The sequence below is a fragment of the Protopterus annectens genome, chromosome 8.part0 (genome assembly GCF_019279795.1).
Source record: "Protopterus annectens isolate FY-2018-M chromosome 8.part0, PAN1.0, whole genome shotgun sequence".
Taxonomy (NCBI): Eukaryota; Metazoa; Chordata; order Ceratodontiformes; family Protopteridae; genus Protopterus; species Protopterus annectens.
In genome coordinates, this window is record NC_056741.1 from 566,252,273 (window position 1) to 566,264,753 (window position 12,481).

The 12,481-nt window shown below is 41.1% G+C and overlaps 1 protein-coding gene across 2 annotated transcripts in view; it reads right to left on the bottom strand.

Annotated features, from left to right (window-relative positions):
• LOC122808931 (octopamine receptor-like) overlaps positions 1-12,481 on the bottom strand; it is a 1,404,917-nt gene that overhangs the window by 491,292 nt on the left and 901,144 nt on the right. The window lies entirely within an intron of this gene.

Below are 12,481 nucleotides of genomic sequence, written 5' to 3' on the forward strand. Positions count from 1 at the left end.
GAGAACAACATCCATTGGATGGTCAGGGTCTCATATTTTATGCCATGGTACTCAGTACACATTACTAGATCTACTGTATGAGATCCGCTGTTCACATGAACTGTAGTAGTATCTGTAGACACTCGACAGCCCTATAAGCCCCATGCAATAGCATAGAACAGTATGGTATGAATAACAAGATAGGTTGGGTTTGCTAATGTCAGTACCGGCAAGTGTGCTTGTGTGTGTGTGTGTGTGTGTGTGTGTGTGTGTGTGTGTGTGTGTGTGTGTGTGTGTGTGTGTGTGTGTGCATTGGTGTGTATAGCAGTGGTTGTGTGTGTGCGTAGACTTGTATGTGACACTATTATGAGTGCTCTCACACCCAGTACACTTACCATTGCCATACCTCACAAGGCTATGTGATGTGATTCACCTTTCAGGTACCTTGTAACACTCATCACACTAGTAGTCCTGTGCCACCTGTGATAACCGCATAATAGTGTGATGCCACAACTTGATGGATAGGGGTTCCAAACACAACACTTGCAACTGTGATCCTGTGTGTGTGTGTGTGTGTGTGTGTGTGTGTGTGTGTGTGTGTGTGTGTGTGTGTGTGTGTGTGTGTGTGAACAGTATTCTCTGTGTGTTTGGTCGACACAGTATACTCTGAGGTTGTGGGTGTTAGCAATCTGAGTTGTGTTCCACACCCTACACTTACCATTGTCTACTCTACAAGAGCTGATGTCAACCACGTGTTAAGTATAGGTCCACATGGTTAGGGGTTCAAGTACAGGGTATTGAAACTTTTACTGTTGTGACACTGCAGTTTATAGTAATGAACTGTCAGACAGACAAGTGTTTTTTCAACCTTCTTATCGCAACAGGTGTAAGTGTAGGACAACCATGCACATGGTCCTGGGTTTCGATTACAGCATATTTCATACTATTTTAATGTTGTTCCACTTCCCATTACAGTCACTGTCACTTATAACACTTGACATATAGTGTAGCTGATACTAATTTTTATAAGTATGAGGGCTGAGACACTAATATTGTGTCATTTACTTATTTATTCATCTATGTATTGCCCATTTATTACCTAATTTATGACTGTCGGTATACTGTGTATTATGTTCCTGTAAACATATTATTTATTTATTTGCAGTTCATTAACCGGGAAAGTCCATTTGGCTGAAAATAAGCCCGTTTTCAATGGAGGCTCAGGGAGAAAAGCTCCATATACAAATACTACAAAGCTAATATTAACAAAGTTAACAAGTACAATACAATTTTCAAAAACTACTAAAACATAGTAACATATAAGACAGAATAATAACATTTGAGCAAGATGTTATAACAAAGCATTGAATAAAATTAAAACACAAGTATTTTGGAGTACATAAATGTAATTTGGAGTGCAAGCATATATGCACTCACAGTTTCATAAGGTGATAGGTAAAAAGATTTAGAGGAGAGTAGAACAGTGAGAGGTGAATAGGTTGAGTTATGAGAAAGGAAAAAGGGGGGAGGGAGTGAAAAGGAAATGAAAGGAGTCAGTAGGTTGAGTTTTGAGAAAGCAAAAAAAAAAGGATGGGGGGCAGAAATGAAATAGAGGGAGTCCGGTGGGATGACAGCATGAGCATCCAAGTGAGAAGAGAGATGGGAATGGAGCATGGTCTTGAAGGCGGAGTGGTTTTGGGTGATTTGAATGTGGGGGGTAAGTGAATTCCATAGACAAGCAAGGGGAAAAGACAGGAGAAATTGCCCTGGTGCGCAGAAGGGTTTGTACACTTTGAGGAGGTACTGGTTACTGGACCTGAGTATTCTGTCAGGATGATGCAGGGTGAGTATGGAGGAGGGGGAAGGGCATTTAGTGGGTTTGAAAATGAGTTTGTGAGCAGTTAATAGCTGAATGTAAGAGAGATAGTGGGGGAGTTCCAGCCAGTTCAAGGAGTGGACTGCATCACAATGGTGGGAGGAGGATTTGGTCCCGGGAGCAAGCTTAGAGGTTTTATTGTAGCAGGATGACAGTTTTGACTTTAGGGAGGATTGAAGGTTGGTGACGAGAGGGGCTCCATACAAGAGAGAGGGGATGAGGTAGGAAATCGAGAGTATATGCTTGGATGAGGGAGTGAGATAATGGCTGTGATGATACAGCATTCCAAGCTTTTAGTATAGTTTCTTAATACTAGTTTACATATGAATGTCAAACGTTAAATGTTCATCAATGATAACACCTAGAAGTTTTGCATGGGAGATGATTTCAATGGGAATTTTATTCCGACTGACAATGAAGAAGGAATTTTTATCGATAGAAGTGTTTTTAGATGGGGTAAAGATTATGACTTTGGTTTTGGATGCATGTACTACTGTTTCACTTGACGGCTTGTTGTCTATTAGAAAGGTAGCTGGAAAACCAGTTAATGGGGGGGACAGATTGAGAAGAGACAGTTTGGACAAGAAAAGGTTGTGGGAAAGAGTACCGAAGGCCTTTGATAAGTCTAGGAGAAGGGTAAATACAATGCTGCCAGAATCTCGGGCGCAGTTGATGATGTCAAGGAAGGACAGATGGGCAGTGGTAGTACTATGTCCAGATCTAAATCCGTGTTGAGTACAGGAAGGAAGTTGACCGTCTAGGAGGTAGGGAAGGAGTTGCAAGTGATAGCATTTTTCAAGGACTTGGAGATAGGGAACAAGATGGCTATAGGACGAAAGTTGGAGATTTCAGTATTGTTTCCTCCTTTGTGGAGGGGAATGATGAATGCTTTCTTCCAGAGTAGGGGTAAATGAGATTCTTGGATTGAACGGTTGATAAGTATGGGATGGGAAGAGCTATGCCATTGGCAGCTAGCTTGAGAAAGTTAGATGGAAGGTTGTCTGTGGATTGAAAGCATGGCTTTAGTTTTAGCAGAAGTGTTTTTATGGTGTGTAGAGAGACAGGTTGTATGGTAAGGGGGGAGATAAGTAGCGTTGATGTCAGTGGGGCTAGAGTTGAAGGTGTGGGATGAGGGTGGAGTAGAAGTGTTAATGGAGAATGAAGTGGTGAGCTTGGCTATTGAATCAATAAAGAAGGAATTGAACTGGGTAGCTAAGATGTCTTTTTTTGCTAGAAGAGAGGAGAGCAGAAATATTTTGGGGTTGGATCTATGATTGTTTTGAAGCTTGAGTAGTAGGACTTTCTGTCTGAATCAATTTGTTTTTTCACTTTATTACAAAGTTGCTTATATTCAGTAAGGGTGTTAGGTGTTTTAGATTTTTGTTAATGCTTCCAAGATTTGCCTCGGAGATGCATGAGTGTAATACTTGTTTTTGTTAGCCAAGGGGTGGATTTGGTTTGAATTCTTTTAGTTCTTGTGGGCGCAAAGCTATCTAGTAGGTTAGTGAATGTAGATTGAAGCATGTAAGAGTGTCGTCAAGAGGGAAGGTTTTTACAGGGTTCCAATGAATATGTTTTATTGAGTCAGAGAAAGCTTGAGGGTTGAAGTTTTTTAGACTACAAGTTGTGATATAGTTGTGGTGAAGATGAAGGGAGAATGGTGAGCAATGAACAAAGACAGGAAGATGATCGCCTAGGGAGTTGGGTAGGGTGCCATTGTCAGAAATGCAGTTGGTGTGAGAAAATAATAGTCAGTACAGAATACTACAGGAGTTGTTGTCTTTATTGAATCTGGTAGGAGAGGTAATTATTTGGGTGAAGTTGTATAGGTTTAAATTCTGAGGTGACTGAATAGAAGTCCAGTTTATATTTACATCACCTAGGAGTATAATTTTATTGCTTATACTGGTTGAGAACCAAGACAGGGTATCTTCAAGAATGGGGATGTTATTTCCTGGTGGAATATATAAGGCAGCTATACATATGTTTTTATGGTTATTAATTTTAGGAGGGCCAGGGTTAGTTCAGCTGTTGTGAATTGGGGTATAGGCTTGGTATAGGGTGTCACTGTTAGGTTGGAGGAGAAAAGTAGGGCTACTCCACCACCTTTCTTTAGAGTTCTGTCATTTCTTATGATGTTGTAGTTGGGAGAGGTAATTTCGGAGTTTTTTATGTGGGGTTTTAGCCATGTTTCGGTGATGGAGAGAACATCAGGGTGGTAATGGGATAGCCAGGCATGAAGGGTAGGAAGTTTATTGCATAAACTTTAGGTGTTAATGGTAGCAAAAAGGAGAGATTTATGGTGAGAAGGTGAGGAAGACAAGTTAGGGTTGGAAGCATGGTTGTCTGAGGGTCCGGAATTAGGATGTATGTCACCAGAGAGGAGGATGGAGATTAGCTGGAGCAGGAAGGAGGCACGGTCTTTAGATTTATTGGAGTTGGAGTTGAGAGCAGAGTAGCTGAAGAGGTATGCATTGTGAGGGATTGGGACTGTATTACAGATATCAGGAAGAATCTTTCTTGTAAAGAGTAGAGAGTCATTGTAGTGATAGAGGTGAGGAGAGATATAAGTTGAGAGGTGAGATTCTTTTAAGGCATATATTGAAGTTGTGTGATAGAGAGGGAAGTAAGAAAAGTCAGGTAGTCTGGTAAGATGGAGTAAGCAGCAGAGGAAGAAAGGTAGACATATTAATGGTAGAGTATGTGTAGGTTTGATATGCATGATAGTGTATGGTTACAGTATACAGTGAGGATGTGCAGAGGGGGAAAATGAATTAGCAGAAGGTAAAGTGGTGTGTGGTCTTTGGTAGTAAGACTGGGGAAGGAGGGAAGGTAAGAAAATAAAAGGGAATGGTCCTGGGTAGTGGAAGCATGAGGGGTTAGTGGATAAGGAGTTGGGTGGGGACTATTCAGATAGGCTAATGCTAGAGGGGGTGTGTGGTTTTTGGGGTTATAAGTGTAGAGGCACTGGGTAGGGTAGGGGAGCGGAGTGAGCCCAAAGGGAGATCAGAGCAGGTAGAGCTGAGAAGGAGGAAGGAGCAGAAGAAACCAATAAAAACAATCAGTGATACAGGCCCTCTCGAGCACTCAAAGGTACTGACAAGCTTGGAAATATGTTATTTATTAGTTAAGGTTTGGTCTAATTCAAGGAGAGTTGTAACAGGTGTGACAATTGAGCAAAAAACAATGGGAAAGGATGACAGGCCTTAGAGCTGCAGGGAGCAGGGAACTAGATTATTGCAAAAAAGAGAGATTACTATGCAGATAGAGAGCCAAGCAAGGTATGTGCAATTAAAACATAAACTATCAGTTGCTCTAAAATCACATCTAAAATGTTAGCCCTTCTTGTGTTATTAATACTTTTTTTCTTTAAAATGTAGTGAGAGTCAGTATTTCTTCTGTATGGAGTGGCATGGCCTTCACACTTCAGTAAGACACTTACACAACTGCCTGTACATCAAATAACCTTGAAATCTCATTGCTTGCCACTGTTGCACACCACGTAATTGCATTATTACTCTATAATAAAAAGTATTTTAAAGTATTAGATACACCTATATTCAAACCCAGCACTATCTGACCCCCAAAAAAGGGGTGTAGCAATGCATTAACACATGCTGCCACAGAGTCGGTTAAACAGCAGTTGCGTTTCCTAGACTCAATCCTAAGTGTCAAACTTCAGCAATGCTGACACCGAAATGGTTACATGACATTTCCATATTCACTAATCATTCTTAACATCTCCCTTTAGCCCATTGCACAACACAGGGCAAACAAGATAAGCACAGCATTTGTCTGTTTCCCATGACTGCGTGAAGTGCAGCATCGTACAAACATGGCAATAAATAAATAAGTAAATAAATAAATAAAAAAATAAAAAAACTGACAGAGAAAACACAATTTGCCACCAAATAAATAGGAGGTTGGATTTTAGTGAAACAGAACCTATGAATTGTGCACTGCTTACTTGCATTTCCAATCTTGACAGACCTACATATAACACTTTATAAGTCTAACATGACACCCCCCCAATGTAAGCATTCACAGTTGCCATCCAGTAAACACAAACACTGAGGCATTGCCTGCACGATGTTCACATCCCTACATGGATCCATTTTTTTGGGATTCAGCAATTCTAATGAGTTCAGACCTCATTTGCATCTTCACCATGCTGACAGCTCTGAATCTACACCACTGGCAACCATGTAGCTAGGGAAACTGATGGGGAGCCAAATGTTGAACACATATGTTGAACACATATTAGAGAATATTACTTTGGGATAAATCTGCACAGAGGAGTACTGCCACTTAGATGGATATATGACTTTCTAGCAAAACATTGCCCAGTCATAAAAGACTGAAGTCAGAAAATAATGACAGACATTTCAGTTTCAGATTTCATACCCTTCAGAAAATTAATGCTAACACAAAACCTGCTATTCTATCAACTTTCTCAGTGTGTGAGAGAAATATTTAAAAATGTCCTTATTTTTTGCCCCCCCCCCCCCATTATTTATGGCTCTGTCCAGATTTCTTGCCCTAAGAGGTTAACAGGTATGGTCTGTAATCTGTACTATTCATCTCGGGGTGGGGGAGCAAAGCTGCATTTCTATTCTGGCACAAAGAAAAAGGATTTATGTTGCTTTTTATACTCTCCTTTTGTTGCATACAGTCTGCTGTCAACATTAGGCAGAGCCCAGCTCAATGCCAATATTTTACATTTTTCAGTTTTTTATGAGATCCCTCTGTTCCCCTATTATAAATTATTCAAAAACACTCACTGGGAATACGGAATACCATACTACTTTATAGCTTGATGAATAGCTCCACTGTGTTAGGTTAATTAGCATGTAATTTGGCTAATTAGCATGGTGCAGTGTTTACCTTGTTTACGTGGGGATCCGTGCCACTACATGGCACTTACTGAATCTAACACTTTACGTGACCATGTGCGCATCATGCCACGATGTGCACATGGTGAAAAACTACCATTGAGCTTTATTGAATTCCACCGATAGCCTGTTGTTTCATTCGGTGCATGTAACCACTGACTAGAATATCCTCATCTTAACAACATTTTCTTGTTTGCTATAGACATGGGACATATGTTTATTTTGCTTCTCTTACTTATTCTTCAAATGCCAGTAAGCCGGGGTGGTGCAGCGGTTAGCATTATCGCCTCACAGCAAGAGGTTCTCCTGTTCGATTCTTGGCTGGAGCGCCTTCTGTGTGGAGTTTGCATGCCCTCCCCGCGGTCGAGTGATGTTAAAGGCATGCAGGTAGGTGCGAGCATGAATGGGCATGCCTCTGTTGAAGGTTGGGCTTCAGGCTAGCAACTCGGCACCGTAAAATCCACTGCCAATCACGAGCGGACTGGAATTCCACTGTGGCAACCCCTAACCGGGAAAAGCCGAAAGACATACATACTTATTCTTCAAATGCTAATGGATATACTTTTCTTTTGATTTGTTCTTGTTGTTTTAATAAAAGTTGCAAGAAAAAAATTGGGCTGTCTTAGAGTTAGATAATTGGATAGGTACTCTAAAAAACACTTTAGGACTTACAGCCTGAGTGTCTTTATTGGCAAGTACCACATGGCCATGGTCTAAAAAACTTGTATTTCCGATGATTTCCTATGATTCCTATGAATGCAGGACTCACAGGAACAGGAGGTTAGGCACCACAAAAGAGTGTACTTTGCTTGAACATGAACCACATGGATGTCATTTCATGACCCCGGAAATATAAAAAAGCACTGTACCTGAGGATGCTGTCACTTGCTGAGATAATTAAAAAAAAAATCCATAAATGATGAAAATAATCTCCACCAAGATGATTTTACCCTGAAAGAGAACTTTTGTCCATATCTTTCTTTCTTTATGCATTGTATATATTAGGAATGGCGGTTTTAGAATAGGTCAATAACTTTTCAAAGTCAAGCTTCCTTTCTTCTATGCCTTCAGATCAGAATACCTCTGATCTTATTCTGAGTAAAACAGATAACGACAAAATAAAAAAAAGTATTTCTAAATTTCTCAGAACAATTCTCTCTCTGTTGCTCATAACATATTTTAAGGGAAATGGAATAACCAGAGGCCGCATGTGATGACATGCAGTGGTCCCAGAGGTACTGCACTGCCAGCCAGTTTCATTTAGTCTGTCATGGAGATAAGACTCCATTGTGGAGTCTCAATTAACTGCACTCTGTAATGGAGGTAAGTCTCCACTGCATAGCCGGCCTTAGGCATAGGCCACCTAGGCGGCTGCCTAGGGTGCCACTCTAGCAGGGGCACTTTCTCAGTATTTATTAGGGGTAGGTAGACCGGGATGGGGGCACCAGGTGGTGTGGTGGGGGTGCCATGAAGCCCTTTTGCCTAGGGCACCAGTTGACCTAAGTCTACTGTGGAGTCTCAGCTTACTGCAGTCTACAATGGAGGTAAGATTCTTTTGCGTACTGCAATCTATGGAGGTAAGACTCCATTGTTGAGTCTCAGCTTAGTGCAGTCTATGGAGGTAAGACTCCATTGTGGAGTCTCAGCTTAGTGCAGGCATTAAAAGTGTCAGTCACTGATTCCTTGCTTCTCTGTACATACATTAATGAAGTTCTCAGCCTGTGCCAGACATTAGCAGTACATTCTCTATGCTAGTGACAGGTAAAACTTGGGAATATGGCAGCATCATTTATTGCTGATTTGTGCTTATATCAGTTAGGTTCACAGAGTAAATAGACTGGCAATAAAGATATCCCATTCCCCCGTCTCAGCTGTGCCTCCTTTTCAGAGATCTCATCAGTTTTGCATATCAGTTAATTATGTCAAGGTGGTGTGGAATATTAAAAAGGATTTATAAGTAAGTAGTGTGTATTACACTTTACTGAGGTGATTACACAGACTTTTTCTTCGTTAGGAAAAAGAAAAACTGCATGTTTAAACTTATTTGCTAAACACTGCTTTGGTTTCCTATCAGAGAAGTAGTTATGATTTCAGTGTTGAATGTTGCACTTTCTACCTAGTTTAATTATATTCTGCAAAACTTCAAAAATAAACTATGCTAAATTTCTAAATATTGTATTGACTTACAAGCATATTGCTTGCTGCAGAGGAACTGACAAAGGAGTACACTCTGAAATGACTATTTCCACTTAAGTAACTAGAAGTAAAATTGTGAAACACACTATTTTCTTAAACAGATAAATGATAGATGGAGATTATGAAATGTTAAGTTTTTTTTTTTCATTTGCATGCTCCCACCAGACCTTCGCCCTGCTTCATCATTTTTACTTTGAATCCCAAATAATTTTCCTCAGGGTTGGGACTGTACTAATAGTTGGTTGGGCATGAGAAGTGTAGAGGAGCAACCTACCATGTTACACACATTCATCCTGCACTTTAGGGGATGTTTTGGAATACCCTAACTGGGAGGAGCTAGTGATGTCACTCATCACTGCAGGTAATGTCAATTTGTTCTGGCTCCACCCCAAATGCTGATGTTAATGGCATCCTGCATGTGATTATGGCACTGTCCCTATCACAGGAGATATGTCCTTATCACAGGCAGAAACCTCCCCTTCCAAAGTGGAATAGCTGGCAAAGATGCTTCTTCCCACCCTTCTCTCCCTACTGCCTCCTAATTTCTTACACTTATATTAATCCTACAGTTTGGCAATTAATAACAAGTAACAATAATTGCACCATTTCTGGAACCATTCCTGTTTTTTTCAGTCTGTGAGTTGCAAGAACGGCATCACACATAGACTGTAAAAGTAGGAGATCCACGCATTTGTTCAGTTCTTATATTTTCTTTCATAAATGAATGATAGTGGTTATATTACCTATACCTGACCGAAATCACAGTGGTTGAGATTAGGACACCTAGCACATTCTGAAGCATAAACACAGAAAAACATTGCTTGAAGCAGCTGATAGCAGTCACCTCATAACACAACATGCCTGCAGAACAGATATTTTACTGTATCAAGCCTGGAACACAGATCATAAGTGACTACAGTGATCACAGACCAACTGTGTGTCAACTGTTTCGGCAGGGTCCAAAAAGTCAGTGTGGGCAACATTCTCTTTATTAACCTTATTAACTCTTTTGAAGAACTGAATAAATATGAGCACGCATGATCTGCATTTTACAAAGTCAAAGTGGTATATGTTTATTAGTCATGTACTTATCATAACTTGGTATCTGTGTTGTCCTCTTCTCATTTTGCCTCACTGATGGGTTAGAGATCTGATCCTTGGTCTGACTGGGCTGCCTTCCACAGATTCAGCTTCCAGGCTCAAGCTCCTCCCTTACCCATAATCCTCTGCCCCTAGCCCAACCTCCTCAGATCGAGTTTGCTGCCCCTATAAACAGGAGACAGAAGAAAAAGGAACCAAGAGCTCAACCTGGAACGTAGGTTCCAACAAAGGCTCTTCCAGATCCTCTATAACCAATGTGTTTTGGAGGGGGGTGGCTGGGCGGAAAAGTGAAGCAGAATAAGAAGAGGACAACACAGATATCAAGTTATGGTAAGTACATAACTAATACATCTGATGTTGTTCTTCTTGTTCTGATTCACTGAAGGGTCAGAGTCCCTACATGATTTTTTGGGTGGATCAAGGAAGGATATGCTGTAGTAGTGAGGAGCCAAAGGACGTTTTGTTACTAGAAACCATATCTAAGTTATAATGGGTCACAAAGGTATGAGACTTGGATGCACAAATGTCATCAATAGGAATCCTAGATGAAAAAGCCACTGATGCAGCAATGGATCTTGTTGAATGGGCTTTTGGAGGACAAGCAACTTCAAACTATGTTTCTCATAAACAAAAGAAATGCAACTGATTATCCACTTTGCTACTGTTGCTTTTAATACTGCCTGACCTTTACAATTAGGAGAGAAAAAAACAAACAACTGATTTGATTTTCTGAACTGTTTCATCCTATGAAGGTAGGAATGCAGCTGTTCGTGAACATCTAAGGAATGTAACAAATAGTCCCCTTTGCTGAAATAGTTAGGAAAAACACTGGGAACCGAATGCATTGGTTTATATTAGCTGTAGCGGCGACCTTTGTAATGAATGAGGGATTAGTATGGAGGGAAACCCTGTCCTTGTGAAAAATGATGTAGGGAGGTTTGGATGAAAGAGCTTGCAATTCAGAGACCCTTTTCACTGAAGAAATGGCAACAAGTACAGCAGACTTCCAGGATAAAGATTTCAAGTCACAATCATTAGCTGGTTCGAAGGGGCTTTGGGTCAAAGCTTTTAGAATGACAAACAAATCCCATGGAGCAGTTTGGTCCTTGATTGGAGGTCTAAGAAGAAAAATACCTTTCATGAAGGCTTTACATAACCTGGTTGAAGCAACCGATCCCAAAGGTAATCCTGAATGAAAGTTGGATATGGCTGTCAATTGGAGCTTAAAGGTCGCAAAAGTAGTACGTTGCTTAAAGATTCCAGAAAGGACACAATCAAAGGAACAGGAGCTGAAAAAGGGTCAACGTGATTATTAGCAGCCCAAATAGAAAATCTTTTCCATTTACTCATATATACCGTCTTAGTGGAGGCTTTCTGAGAAGCCAAAATGACAGCTTTTACTGGAGAAGAGAACCTAAACCCTCTAGCAATCATGAGAACTGGAGTAACCATGCAGTTAACTTGAATGTGGGAGACTCAGGTGGAGTCCCAGTACTGGGTGAGAAAAGAGGTCAGTGAGGGTTCCAGTATCCATGGAGGATGTTTAAGGTGAGACCAGAGGAAGGAGAACCACACCTGATGAAGCCAAAAGGGGGCAATGAGGATCACTGTGCTCTTCAAACATTTGTCTCTCAGGAGAAATTTCGGGATCAGAGGAAGAGAAGGGTAGGCATAAAGGAGACCGGGATGCCATTCGTGGACCAGAGCAGGATCAGAGCAAAGTAACTGCTGCATTTGTTGTTGTGAGGGGATGCAAAGAGGTTGCAGCAGGAGAGACCCCAATGGTCAAATATCTCATTTGCTACTGCCTGATTGAGGGACCACTCACGGGGCATCAGAATAGATCTGCTGAACCTGTCTGTTAACGCGGTGGATATCAGCAGTATGTATGTTGCAAGCAAAAAGTGGCTTGAAAAGATCACCCATTCTCAAACCATCATGGCCTCTCTGCAGAGAGGGTATGAATGGGTTCCTACTTGCTTGTTGCTGTACCAGACTAGTGAAGTTGTTTGTGTGAATAGCAATGGTCCCTAAAGGGAGAGCCTCCTGAAAGGCTTGCAATGATAAGAGGACAGCTCTCATTACGAGGACATTGATATGCAAACTGTTCCCTATCAGAACCCATATGCCTTGGTCCAGCTTCCCTTGGAAATGTCCTCCCCACTCTAGATGGGAAGCAACCGTGGTCACAGTGGCTGATGGGTGTGTGTGTGAAAGGCCTGCTGACTGTCAGATTTGATCGAATCCACCACTGTAGATGGGACATGCAAATGTTTGTCTGATAGGAACAGATGGAGACTGATGTAGAACTGACCATTGAACAGATACTGTCCACTGAAGAATGCACATATCGTACCTAGCTAGAAGAACCAAAAGTATAGCAGCTGCAATGGACCCCAGGGCTCATAGAATTAACCTGGTAGGAGGAGATGGAAGA